This window comes from Sus scrofa, chromosome 14 (assembly GCF_000003025.6).
Source record: "Sus scrofa isolate TJ Tabasco breed Duroc chromosome 14, Sscrofa11.1, whole genome shotgun sequence".
Taxonomy (NCBI): Eukaryota; Metazoa; Chordata; class Mammalia; order Artiodactyla; family Suidae; genus Sus; species Sus scrofa.
In genome coordinates, this window is record NC_010456.5 from 95,821,970 (window position 1) to 95,836,970 (window position 15,001).

Sequence of the window (15,001 nt, forward strand, 5' to 3'; positions counted from 1 at the left end):
CAGTTGGCTGGTCCCATGTTGCCACCCAATGGGTTAACATGCGATGTACACTGGGATGATTGCTTTTGATATGTGTCCTCATCTCAATTGTCCTTTAAGTGGCCTGGCAGTAATGAGGTTGTAAGCCAAATGGAAATGGCAGTGTATGCCATTTTTATTGGCCTATTCCTGAAGTTTGCAGTGGATCAAAGAGATGCCTTTGTTGCCATCAGTGTTTGTTGGGGTCCCATATATTGTTCAGAGCTGTGCTAGACCCTGTATAGTGGTTTTTTGTTTGTTTTCATGCATCAGTTAAGGACTCTGGTAGGCCTGCTGTAATATTTTCCACTGCTGTTAATGGTCTGTAGACTGCATATAGTTCTTGTTTCCTTACACTGTAGCTATATTATTGTTTCTCCCCCTTTCCATAGCTGGGATGAGCATCCCCAGAGTACTCTTACATTATTTTACTGTTACCACAGTCCCCACACAAACCGTTCTGAGTAACTGGCCACATCCAAATCATAAGCCTGTCCCTGATATCCCTAATGCCATTCTAATTGTTTAGGGGGGTTAGGTCAGGGATATGTTTGTAATGTGTCAATAATCTAGGTGCTTGCATTTTATCTGTACTCACCAGCCATCTCCATGCAATCAGATGAGCCCTGAACTCAGGGCTGATACTTTTAAACTAGATAGAGAATCCAAGGTTAACAGGATGTCATCAGAAGAGACTCCAAGATTAGCAGGATGTCATCAGTGTGATGTAAAAAGAAAGATATCCCTCCTAGTAGACAGACACCCAGGACCCTACATGCTAATGAACGGCAACCTCAGAATTACCCCCACAATTTTCCTCTCTCCTCCTCCTTGTCCAGCATCTTGGTACTCACAGGAGTTTCCTTGGCCTCCTGGCTGGCTCAACAGTTGTGGGGCTGCACCATGCAGGCCTTCAAGCCTTGCATTTAGTTTCCCAGCTTTGAGACTGAAGGGCCCAGAGAGTGACAGATATATCAATAGTTTAGATCCAGGGGGATCTTACCTCTGAAGCAAAGTCCTGGAGCTACAACCCACTGTGATGGCAGACAGTGAAAAGAACAAGGCAGCGGTCTTTACTGCATAGGGGAGGGGCTACTATTTATAGGGGGAATGGCCCTCAGGTTGGCTAGCTCATCAGCTACCAGGGTAACCAGTCCCTGGGCACATTGCTCCCAGCCCCTCAGGTTAATAAGCGTCATGAGGGCATGTTGCTCACAGCCCTTCAGGTTAATAAGTGTCATGAGGGCAGGTGTTTCCTTTTAATAAACTAGAGGCAGAGCCATTTTGTCCTAAAGAGCAGGGTGTAGATGAAGCAAGGACTGGTCCAGCAGGGGATGTAAAAAGAGCAAGAGAACAGCCACCTTGAGTGACCTGGCCAAACACTCATCCTTATAAACTGTGCACCCCACAACGTTCCTTTCTCATCCTTATTTCCCATCTCAGCACTCACAGGAGTTTCCTTGGCCTCTTGGCTGGCTCAACAGTTGCGGGGCTGCACCTCGCAGGCCTGCAAGTGTTGTAGTTAGTCTCCCAGCCTTGAGACGGAAGAGCCCAGAGAGAGCGACAGAGACATCATGGTTTAGATTTGGGAGGGATGTTACCTCTGAGGCAAGGTCCTGGAGCTGCAACCCAGTGTGTGGCAGACGATAAAAAGGACAAGGTCGTGGTCTTCACTGAATGGGGGAGGAGCTACTGTTTATAGGGGAAATGGCCCTTAGGTTGGCTAGCTCATCAGCTACCAGGGTAACCAGTCCCTGGGCACATTGCTCCCAGCTCATCAGGCTAATAAGCATCATGAAGGCAGGTGTTTCCCATTAATAAACTAGAGGCAGAGCCATTTTGTCCTAAAGAGCAGGGTGTAGATAAAGCAAGGACTCGTCCAGCAGGGGATGTAAAAAGAGCAAGAGAACAGCCACCTTGAGTGACCTGGCCAAACACTCATCCCTATAAACGCTGCACCCCACAGTGTTCCTTTCTCATCCTTATTTCCCATCTCTGTGCTCACAGGAGTTTCCTTGGCGTCTGGCTGGCTCAACAGTTGTGGGCTGCACCCTGCAGGCCTGCAAGCCTTGTAGTTAGTTTCCCAGTCTTGGGACTGAAGAGCTCAAAGAGAGTGAAAGAGACATCCATGGTTTAGATTTAGGGGGAATCTTACCTCTGAAGCCAGGTCCTGGAGCTACATACCACCATGTGTGGCAGACAGTGAGCAGGACAAAGCAGCGGTCTACACTGGATGCGGAAGGAGCTACTATTTAGAGGGAGAATTGACATCAGGTTGTCTGGCTCATCAGACCAGTGGAACCAGCCCCTGGACACATTGCTTATAGCCCCTCAGGTTAATGAGCATCACAAGGGCAAGTGTTTCCCTTTAATACACCAGCAGGAGGGAGCTGTTCTAGTCTAAAGAGTGGGGGACAGCACTTTCATGTGAGCAGGGTATAAGCGAATTGGGGACTGGTTGAGCAGAGGATGTAAAAATAGAGGAAAGCAGCAGTCTTGAGTGACCTGACCATTACAACTACTATGTATCTTGACAGAATATTTGTGTGTTGTGAATATCCTAAAAGTTGCCTCACTCCTGTCTAAATTTTCTTATGCAGAACCTGAGGATCAGTGACTTTCACAGATGAAAATGATGATTAGTTGCCAAACTAACACTGTAGGGAGTTAATCCAGTGTTTAAACAACCAAACTCTAGATGGTTCTTTCACTTGATTATCTTCTTGGAAGAATTTCTTTCTTTCTTTGTGCCTCAATATCCTTATCGGTAAAATGGGAAGAATTGTATTCTCACCTTACAGAGTTTATGTGAGGGATGATATGAGTATAATGCATACAAATTTATTATATACTTCATGAAAAGGACAAATATTAGCTATCGGTGTTGTCAGCATCTCACTTTTTTTATCCTACATACCTACAACAAAGCAGTGATTATAGAATAAAATTCTAATAAGAACTATAAAATTATTAAATTGATGCACATAAGATGTATATACACACATATATATTATACACATTCATACTTGTATATATATTTGAAAAATGGTGACTTTTTAATTCTTGAATAAAATCTATAAAAGGAAAAAGCAGAAAACTTACTTTAGAAGCACTTTGGGATTCCCAAACAATATGACATTATTAAAGTACTTTGTAAGTGTAAAAAAAAAAAAAAAAGAAAGAAAGAAAAAAATGCTTCTAATAATACCCTGAAATGTTCTCATAGGAACAACTCTGCATTTTTCTTTATATTTGCATGAGGATAAACAATAGTTTATTAGCTATGTAACTATTAATGGGATCCTAAAGGCATGCATAGAATTATGTCCTTGTTAAGCAAAAGCCTACAGGTGTTCAGAAATAACAATTGCTTCATTTATTTACCTTTTTAAGATCAGTTAATAAAAACATGTTAAAAATCTGTTTACAGAATTTATGTCTACCTATGTATTCGTTTCCAAATGTTGTGATGTGTTAGTACCTATACACAGTCATTAGAATAAAAACAGGAACTTCTATGTGCTTTATTAACTTAAAAAAATTGTCTCCTACCATTGGAAAGTATACTTCAGAATACTGATGAGTTAATAATCGGATAAAATTTTTACATCCATTTTACTTACTTGAAAAAAATATTTTTATAGTCCAGCTTTTGCAGATAATTTAGTAACAACTCACAGTTTAATAGATTGAAAAATATCTTCAGAGTATTTCTACTTTATTATTCTACTCAACTCTTTATCTTTTTTTTTTTAATTTCAAAATTAACTCCCCTGTTTGAAATGAAGCTTCCAGAGTATAAGGTAATACTTTATTTTTATTTTTCATCATAAATTAGTTCATTATAAGTGATTTTCTCCAGCCCAGTTTATTTATGGATAATGAGACTCTAGAATTACATTTTTCTAGATCAAAAAATCATGGAGTGTAGAGAGTCAATGACACCTCTACCTTTCCAGTCATCCATGCCTGCTTTCCTTTCTATAAATTAAACTTGGGTTAGGAGAACTCTGTCTAGGAATTGGGATATGTAATAGGGATAAAAAAAATTATAAAACCAAAAATTGCACTTTACTCTTGGGACAGCATAAGAAATACTGAGGTTCAGTAATTATTCATCACTATTTAACATGTGCCAAGTGTTATGCCAACCATTAGGAATGCAAAAAGTAATTAAGACATCATTTCAACCCTTTAGGAGCTTACAGTTTAGTTGTGAAGGTAACACTGAAGAGATGGTGTTAAGATACATAACTACAAGGCACAGAATTAATATAGAAGATACACTGATTAGCCATCTGATTGAAGGAAAAAGGAGTAAAGGAAAACTTGTTAAGAGGGTAATACCTTAGCAACTCCTGAGCAAAATTGTGAAGAATTTATAGCATTTTCCAAGATAAAAAAGATCAAGTGGAAAGGGAAGATATTCTAGGCAAATAGTCATGGGAAAGCATGGTGTTTGGGGAACCTTCTAGTTCTGCATGCCAAATAGTATTTTATCTTCCTGGGGCATGTGTTATAAATTAAATTGCTAGGTCTCAACCCCATGACTATGGAATTCAAATCTTTGAGATCCAAGGATATCCATTTTTCAAGTTTCCTGAGTGATAATCTCTATTGGAAAGTTGGAGGGCACCTATGCATTTGTGGGTGGCCCAAGGTAAACGTGATGAGGGCTAAGAACTGATTGTTCTTCACCAGGAACCTGAGGTGTGATTTCACAGTGGAGCACTTAGCATTTAGTGGTCAGTTTGCACTTAGAACAATCATTCCAGAGACTGTGGATTGGCCTATGGAGTTAGGGGAATGTTGTTTTCATCCAGGAGATAAATGATGGGGATTTGCTCAACTCTCCTTGCAGTAGGAATGACCAGAAGAGGGACAGACATGCCAGATTTTTAAATATTAAAATATCAATTAAAGAATGCGTTATCTCTGGTTGCCTCACATCCTTCATTCCTCTCTAGCCTTAAATATAAGAAGGGGTTAACTTTCAGAGTTATGTATAACACAAAGCATAGTTTTGTCAGCCTGATTATTTAAGAGTGCCTGATGTATATAGCTAGGAATATTCTTGTGTCTTAGGAGAAAAAAAAGTTAGAGAACTCTTGGTTTAGTTTCACCCCAGTACAGCTCTCTGAGTCAAGCTTATGTTAAATACCAAAATTCTCTCTACTTGGTTTCTATCCCTGTCTATTTTTGGCTGAAATAGCCCACTTACATTCCCTTGGTCATCAGAGGCCCAGTACAGTACCTGCTGTAGTTTCCCTTACTTTGCAAGCCACAGCTGTCCCCTGCCCCTGAATTGCTGTAGCGTTCGTTAACTATATTGTCTTCCCATTGTCTTCTTATACATTTCCTTGCCTGATCTGCTATGCAGACTGAGATTCAGAAACCATCAATGTATCCGAAGAGCACCATCGACATTCTTTGCGTACCTGTTGCCAAATTAATTTTAATTACAAGCATCTACACAAACAGGATTTTATAGTAAGCTTAGAAAAAGTCATTCTATGTATATCATACAGGAGGGCAAAAGCCTAAACCCATGAAGGAAAATCATTACTAACAACAAATGCTTATTGTGTACTTATTGTGAGCTAAGTATTGTTATGCAAACAGAAGACAGTAAAATGCATGAATTAAAGAGATTTACAATTCCATTGAAGAGGCTGGATGTATATAGATTAAAAAAATGAATAATATTTAAGAAACAATGGAAAAAATACGACATAACAGAAAAGAAAATTGGATTCAAGCCCAATTCAACAGCTTACTATAAATTTTAAGACAGAGTTCAGCCTTGTTTTTTATTTTTAAAGTTGAGGAAATAGTACAAATATTACCTCTCTTTATAGGTTACTCTGAAGCTGAGTATAAAATGAAATCATTCATTCATTTAACAAGTTCATGTTAAACAAGAGATTGTCTCATACATGATATTGGGGAATAGAGAGGCAGCATAAAGGAAAGACAACTTAGATTACCACTTTTTTTTGGGGGGGGGTGCTGCACCTGTGGCATGCAGAAGTTCCTAGGCTAGGGATCGAACCCTCACAATAGCAGTGATCAGAGCCATAGCATTGACAATTCCAGGTCCTTAACATGATGCTCCAGGATGGAACTCCCACATTACCACTTTCTCAGAACTTATATTTCAGTGAGTAAAATGAGGAGGGGACAAGGTGCATAAATCAATAGATGGTAAAATTCCAAAGAGTGAGACATCCAGTGCTAAGGCTCTAAGAAAAAGCTTGGCTTGTTTAAGTAACAGAAAAAGCTCGTGTACCTGGAACACTGTGATACAGGTGAAAAACATAAAAAAAAAAACATAGAAAAATGAGCAGAGAATGCTTGATATCACCTCATGTTGCTTACATTTTCTTTTTACCGGATATTGTATTAAGCATCTCTCGGATGTGAATACTCAATATATTAACCTTAAAATGTCAAGACTACTATTATTCTGTTTTACAAGTGAGGGAATGGTATCTTACTCTAGGCTGTCTACTTACTTGGTGGACCCAACATTTTAATTTAAGAATTTTGATTCCAAACTTGAAGTTAACTCAAGGAAAGAACAGTTCAATTACAGAAAATTAAGGTGAAGGATAGGAGGAGGAGGAGATAGGAGGAAGGGGAGGAGGAAGAAAATGTGGAGAGGCAGGAGAAGGAGGGAAAGAAAAATGTTAAAAGATTACATTAAGAAAACCAATCTAGGAGTTCCCTTTGTGGTTCAGAGGTAAAAAACCCGACTAGTATCCATCAGGAGGCGGGTTTGATCCCTGGCCCCACTCAGTGGGTTAAGGACCCAGCATTTCTGGGAGCTATGGAGTGGGTCTCAGATGCAGCTCAGATCCCATGTTGCTCTGTCTGTGGCATAGGCCTGCAGCTATAGCTCTGATTCGACCCCTAGCTTGGGAACTTTCATGCTTCCATGTGCTGTGGATGCGGTCCTAAAAAGACAAAAAAAAAAATCTAGTATATGGCATATACTCCAATTCATGCAAAATTATATATAGACATGTATACATGCAGAGATTGGAAAATATAAATTTGCTTACTTTGTAGATGGCCATAACATATTTCTAAAAAGCATGTAATAGACAAATATGTATAGAATGATTTTTTTTAGTTATATATACATATATTAGATATAATCATGGAGATATGTACACATCAAATTTAATAATATTGTATATATTTAAAGAAGGAGTTGAAACACACCATACTAATAAGGAAATTAAAAATGGGAGAGCGGAAAGGAGAATATTAAACAAAAGTCACCTTTCTTCTCATCTGTCTTTGGGTATGTATATCAAATATATGGTTGGTCAAAAAAATAAAAGCATAAGAGTTTGTAAACCAACTGGATGGTGAGACTCTTTTCAAGGCTGTAAGTTAAACACTGTGCAAAGTAATTATCTCTTTGCATAGACCTATGTGTCATTCACTTTATTAATTGTATTAATTGTGAATAAAGCAATTTGCAGCCTGTTGCAAGGAAACTTGGGGGATATTTTTAAATCATTCAGAACATTATTTCTTTTGTAATTTCCCACTATTCTTTTCTTTTTCTTTTTTAATCCCTAAATCTTTGGATAGGCAATGTGCAGTTCTTCCATTATAACTCTCTTTGCTTTGATTTCTGCCTGTACCATATGGAAGTTTCTCTGGGCACAGGAGGATGGGAAATGTCGTCATCTTTTGGCAGACTCTGTCCTCTCTTAGGTGACAGTAAATGACTTGTGTTAATCAGTGTAAGTGTTCCTTGCTACTGTGTTTATTGCCAATACATACATTTCTCTAAGTAAAATGATATTGTATTCCATTTTGTATTTTTAAGATAAACCATTTCTGATTTGTTTGGAAAATAAAACAAGTATGAGAGTGGGAGCGGAGTAGGTGAAGTTATGGCTAAAACAAGAATGTCCATGAGTTGATCATAAAGCTGGGTAATGAATAAAAAAGCACATATTGCAGTATTTGCTGCTTTTGCATATGTTTTATTTTATAGGAAGTTAAAAAGAGAAAGAGGCAGAAGTATTGAGCGACTGAGATAAATCCTAACAAATTAAAAATTTCCATTATCACAGTGTTTGGGGCAGAACTTCCTAGAAATGTTAGAGAAAAGCTGGAGAAAATTATCAGAGTGTCCCTTGGTTTTTTGGTAGAATACATGAAGAGGAAAGCTACAGAAATAGTGACTTAAATAAACGATTATCTTTAAGTAGGTGAAAGAAGTCTAGATGTGGGCAGCTGAGGGCTGGTGCAGTGGTCCATGATACCACATATGTCCTAGTCTCCTTCCCTCTTCCTACTCTGCTGTCCTTAATGTGTGTCCCTTGTCTTCATGGTCATAAAATAGTTCCTATATCTCCAAATATCACAATCGTCTTTCAGGCATTAAGAGAAAGAGGAGGTAACAAAAAAAAAAAAAAAAAAGAGTAATGTCCACATAAGGAAAACAAAACTCTCCCTAAGAGATTTCCTCTCCAGGTTCATTGTCTAGAATTGTGTTATGTGGAAACTTTTAGTTACAAAGAAATCTGGAAACATTGCCACTTCCCAGTCCACGTCAAAGTAATGCCAGTGAGAAGGAAAAAAGAGAATGTTCTTTGGGTGACAATAACTGCCAGTTTGTCTCTTTGGCTGTACAACATTCTTGGGCAAATTTTTCCCAATTTTAGAACATAATCTCCTTGTCTCACTTCTCTTGTGAGAGACAATGGGCTGAAATATAATTTAGTTTTTATATATTTCTTACCCAAAGTCCAGAATTTTACCTTGATCTGAAACAGAATCCAATAGCTAGGATTTCTGCAGTAATTTTAAATTAATAGGGAATGCTAACAGATTACAAGAGAAGGGCATATTCCAAGGAGAACGTGAAAGAAAAATCTGATTAGTAAAATATCAGGCTATTGAAAAATCCAAACGGGAGACAGATAACATGAGGCCGAACCAAAAGAGTGGGAAATTAAAGAATAAGTTTGGATAAAGACCTCACTAGATGTAGTAAATATTGAATAGGAGGCAGGAGGTCGGGCAGAAGTGGTTTATGAAAAAGAAAGCAAAGGTGGTGCTAAGGTTTAAATATCCACAGAAAAGAAGATCATGGACTTGAAAAATAGACTTGTGGTTGCCTGATGGGAGAGAGAGGGAGTGGGAGGGATTGGGAGCTTGGGCTTATCAGACACAACTTAGAATAGATTTACAAGGAGATCCTAAGTAGCATTGAGAACTTTGTCTAGATACTCATATTGCAGCAGAACAAAGGGTGGGGGGAAAATGTATACATGTAAGGATAACTTGATCCCCTTGCTGTACAGTGGGAAAAAAATAAATTATATAAATATCTGATGAATAGAAAAATGAAAGTCCCTATTTGTCTTTTCTATAACTTATTGTCTCTGTGAAAGGAACAGAGATTATACTATGCATCCTCCTTAAGGAAATAATAATATATCCTTACTTTTGAACACTACTCTTCAATTTACAAAGGATGTTAATGATAGTAACAATATCATTTATTCAGTGCTTATTATGAGCCAAGTTTCATAAAAGCCACTGCAACATTATCTCATTTAAACATCACGACAATCTAATAAGAAAGGAAACATATATTCTCTTCTTACAGAGGCAGAAGTTATATTAGAAAAGATTACACAGCTTGGATTTAAACTCAAATTTGCATTGCTACAAAGGACATGTCCTTCTTTATTATACTGCTTCACATACATTATCATTCATATCTACATATATTTGCATTTTTGTAGATGAGTAAACATAGAAGTCTCTCCAAAATTTAATACGGATGTGGAAACTATACTAGAAGAGAAATTGTTTTCTAAGAAGTTTTGACTACTATTAGCACTTTCCCTTCAAATCTCATATTCGCTGTGTTAGAACAAAAGGCATTTCAATCTATGACATTAAAATTCTGGGAAATTTCAGACCTTAAATACAAAATATTATCAGTACTGCCGGAGAAAACAGAGATAAGGAAATAAGAGAGTGGCTGGTGGAGGTAAAAGCTATTAGACTATAAACTCCTTGTTTAAGTCAAAGGTTGTGGATTATACAGTTAGCTTCAGGAACTAAGGCCTCAGGAATTGAACCGTGGATTTGGTACAACCAAGATATCCCCTCATTTTATTTCTCATCCATACTTGCCTCTGCTTTTCCTTGACTGTGGGCCTCATTCTCTCTGTCAAATAAAAAAGACATCAGGATTTTGTAAGGAGAGATGTTATTCAAAAAGTTTCTGCAGGGAAAGGAAAGGAACTATTGCAACAGGGAGAATGCTCTGACCATAAGATCTGCAAACCACCTCACAAGATACCAAGAATTTTTTTCCTAAATCATGTTGAAAGTGGAATGAAATTGTGGCATGGTTGGATCAGAGTAAATTTTACTCTGAGTCCTGCTTATTCTCAGGAAGGGGTTGTATGCTAGAACAGATTGAAGATGGGTCAAAACCTAGGGGTCTTGGGGAAGGAGAGAAAATTCATCAAAGTTTGGTTAACAAGAATTTTATTCCAATTGATCAGGGGGGGATAAAACAGTTCAGCTAATTATGTGCAAGGCAGAGAATATGAATATGAAGGGTCCGTGTCTGGCCTTGGCATAAGTAAACAATGGGGAGGGTGTCCTTGACTCTAACCTAAGTCATGGGAAAGGGTGGTTCTTTATAATAAATCATTCCCTTTCGCACAAATGGGTGAATGAATTTCTTAACCTTCACTGTTTTCCACGATCACAGTACTTGGGTAAAGTTTGATATTGTCATACATTCCAGATGAGTTTTCTCTTTGTAACTGTTCTCCCAAAGTGCATACTGTTAAAATTAGCTTCAAAAAGCAAAAGAGATACATCATTCTTTCCTAATTTAGAATATTCTCGGCAGGGATTTCAAAATGCCAAGTGCCAATATCTGTGCTCAGTGATGATAAGGTATTATGATGTAAAGTGTTGTTCCACAGGGTTGGGTAGGAGTGGGAGGTGCCACAATTCATCTCCTCTGGGATTTCTTTCCCTAGAAGAAAGAAAACACAGTTTTCAGAGCTAGTCATTTAATAACTTATGATGGACAAGACAATAGCAACTGTAGTTCACCACGACTTCTTTCTTTATGACCATTTTGTAAATTTTATTTTGCATCATATACAGTTGGGGAATGATTTACTGAGACCTGAGGACTCATAGTATCTCCCTTAACAGCTAAGTATCTCTGGTACTTGAATCCTGGGAGTGGTAGAGATCTTTATATCTCTCACTTTGGCATGCATAAGAAATGAATAGCTGTTCATGTTGACTTAATGCCTCTTCTGTTATTTGGAGGCTCTGTGAGATATTGAAGTTTTAAACTATTCCTTGAAATAGGGTTCAATTTGAAGTCTTATATTTCACTTAAGATTACAGCTTTGCTGTTATTGTCTACCCTGTGCCCAATGGGAAATTGAAGAACTGTAACATGAGGTAGTACACAGTAATAAATGAATGACATCTCACTAAATTTGATAATTGGGGCATGTGTATTATAAGCATGCCTTAAATTATGTACTTTTATAACTGATCTTTTTCAAATCTGTAAAATTACTCAATTGGTTACCAGAAATTTCTCAATGAGATTTTTCATTCTCATTTTACAGCAAAATTAGTAATGAGCAAATAGGGACACTTTAAAAATAGATTCCCCTAAAGTGAAAGAAAAACCCAAGAACTTTGGCTCTTTAGAAAACATCATAAAAATTATGTCAGGGTCACTTTTATTTTTACGAATTAACTTAATCAAATCACTGAATGGATTTTGAGGTTGAATTTCAAATAAGCATTTGAAGAATTGGAATCCTTAAGAAAGAGCCATTTTATCTGGCAAGTGTTTCTGAGGTGGCACAGGTTTGATTACTAGTCTGGCCCAGTGGGTTAAGGATCTGGTTTTACCACAGCAGGGGCATAGGTTGCAGCTGAAGCTTGGATTCAATCCCTTGGCCCAGGAACTTCCACATGCCAGGAGTGCGAGCCAAGTTAAAAAGAAAAGGCCCTTTTTTTAAATTTTATTTTTTAGCGAAGTGGGTTCTAAAATGGTAAATACCAATCGCTAATAAAATTTTACTTTTTGAATCTTCTCTTCTTTTCTTTTGAGACTGAAAAGTGAAAATAAACATGTTATGCCTGCTTCTAACTATGGGAAATTATCACTTACTGCTTCCCGTGTTTTTCCCCTACCAGTATTAAAGGAATGTGATAACTTTCTTACTTAGCCTTTTAAGACCTTTTTTTTGTTTGTTTGTTTTTATCTTTTTGTCTCTTTAGTGCTGCATCCATGGCATATGGAGGTTCCCAGGCTAGGGGTTGAATCGGAGCTGTTGCTGTTGGCCTACACCACAGCCATAGCAATGTCAGATCCAAGCCGTGCCTGTGACCTACACCACAGCTCACAGCAACACCAGATCCTTAACCTACTGAGTGAGGCCAGGATCGAACCTGCATCCTCATGGGTGCTAGTCGGGTTTGTTAACCGCTGAGCCACAATGGGAACTCCAACAGCTTATTAATTTACAAGCATCTACTCTATAAACATAGTGCATGGGGGTCATTCTTATGTCATGGTTTAGGTTTTTTAAACTATACGGATAGTTGAAGAAGGAGCTCAAAACTAAAATCTAAGTTTAAATCCTCAATTTAACAGTTGCTGTGTGAACTTGCACAAATTTCATAGGATTGTTTTGTTTTGTTTTGTTTTGTTTTTGCTTTGTGTTGCATCACCATGTGGTGATATTATTTGTCCAATGGATTTTATTAAGAATTTTCAAATATACAAGACCATGGCATGATAGCTTAATAGTAACTTGTACAAGTAAGTCAACTTGGTAACTATTAAAATTCCGTCTTCAAATTTGAACTTTTCCTATAAAGTGCTTTTTTTTTTTTTTTTTTTTTTTCACATAACTTTGAAGTGGTTTCTTAATGGCTACCACTTTGGAATTTTATTGTGGCTAACTGAATTTGTTATACGTAGCTCCAAAGAGACTGATGGCTGAGCACTGCCTTCTTTTATATGTGCATGTATTTCCTAAAGCTCATGCTGCTCTCCCTATGGATATACACCCTGGCCATGATGGGCTAAAAAGAAAACCACAGTTCAATGCTGCCAAAGGTGAACCATCTGGAATCTCACATGCTTCTTGAGTTCTGGGGCATTCTTGTCTTTGAGAAAAGTGCCATCATGGGGTATCTGGGTAAAATATTTTCTCCTGACTTTATGTCTTCACAAACATTTGTTCGGTAAAGCCAGAAAATAGGTAAATTAACAAAGAGTCCTTATGAAATTTAGTAGATGAGATCAGTCTTCCCTTTTTACTACTCTTTTGAATTCTTGGATGGAGATTTGTAAAAATACTGTACTTCAAGCATTTTGATTCAGCAGATTTAGGATTGGATGGCTCATGTCTGCTTTTAAAACACGACAGCTAATTTCAAAATCATCCAAATTAAAAAGCTCTTATTATTACATCTTCACCATAAAATTGAAGACATATCATATGCAGACTTTTTAAAACTTCTTCTATGAGGAATTAGAAAATAAAGATGCACAACTATAAGGATGCCCAAGTATTAGTATTTTAATATTAATGGTCAGGTTTGTTCCTTAGGCTCTTGACCACTCAGTGTTTATCCATCATGAAGTGTAAATGGTATTAAATGTGTCAGAGCAGCTGAGACATAATCCTGATGCTCTCCCGTTTTGAATTACTTCTTCAGAGTAAGATTCATAATTTATTTATTCTTACGTGTCAGTTATCAATCTAAACATTTTACATAGATTACCTGGGATGTTAATTTCTTCATCTGATACCTAAGGAAAATGAAGCTGGTGGAATTAGTTGAGGATTGTCGATAGAATGCCTAAATTCAAAAAGGATCAGAGAGCAAATAGTCAAAAAAAAAAAAAAAAAAGAATGCCTAAATTCACATTCATTAACAAGGAGCAAAAAAAGCTTATCAACCTGATTCTAGCCAATTCCAAATCTTTTTTTTTTTTTTTTTTTTTTTGTACCAAAGCAGAATTTTTAAAATTTTATTTTATTGGGCTATAGTTGACTTACAATGTCACTTTAGTTTCAGGTGTAGAGCAAGGTGAATCAGTTATACACATAAATATATCCATTCTTTTTTCCTATATAGGTTATTCCAAACTATTGAGTAGATTTCCTTGTGCTATACAGTAGGTTCTTGTTAATAATCTGTTTAATACAATAGTGTGTATATGTTACTACCACCTCCCAACTCCCCCCTCCCCCATAGCCAGTTTCAAATCTTGATATCTCTCCTCTGAATGTATCCTCTTCAGTCTTCAAATGAAAAATAGAATCTAACTCTTAGCTCTCTGTTCTTTCTAATTTCCAGCATTCTTCTTTTCTGTTCTTTCCACTGAGGTCCCAAAATGATCCTTCTTTATGGGAGGTCTAATTCCTAGCCTACTGCTTATGATAGAGCTTTTAAGGCAAGCATGAAAAGAAAGCAAAACTTACCTGTTGGATACAGATGAAGTAGCTGTGCTAAATTTGTTAGAGGCCAAACATAATCAGAATGGAGTATAATAAAATCTTCTATTAGGGTATAATTTTTAACTATTCATAAGAATTTGTGATAATGTTTCTCTAAGGTTAGGAGTACACAGTAGTGTTGTTTATAAATCTTCAGAGTATACAGTCTCTGGAATATGTGTATTCTGCATATTTATATATCTCTCAAAAATATGTGTTTATGTGTAATGTATGCATTCCAGAAATTATGTACTTGAGATCTGTAAATATACATTTTATCTGAACAAATTTATCTTAGGAAAGGCTTTTATTTGGCAAGTCTTCTCCTGTAGCTCTCACAATAGTGCTGAAATTTGTAAGAAATGTGGAACATCACAAACAAGTGTAATTATTTTTAGCATTGCTTTTTTTTATAGAGTAAAAGAACAAAC

The 15,001-nt window shown here is 37.0% G+C and overlaps 1 protein-coding gene and 1 long non-coding RNA gene across 2 annotated transcripts in view; one reads left to right on the forward strand and one right to left on the reverse strand.

Annotated features, from left to right (window-relative positions):
* The window catches only part of LOC110256793, a 53,521-nt gene extending 49,556 nt beyond the window's left edge, over window positions 1-3,965 (reverse strand). The window contains exon 1 of the long non-coding RNA XR_002338791.1: window positions 1,022-3,965. This is a non-coding gene — a long non-coding RNA (uncharacterized LOC110256793). The remainder of the gene's footprint in view (window positions 1-1,021) is intronic.
* PCDH15 (protocadherin related 15) overlaps window positions 1-15,001 on the forward strand; it is an 857,865-nt gene that overhangs the window by 291,802 nt on the left and 551,062 nt on the right.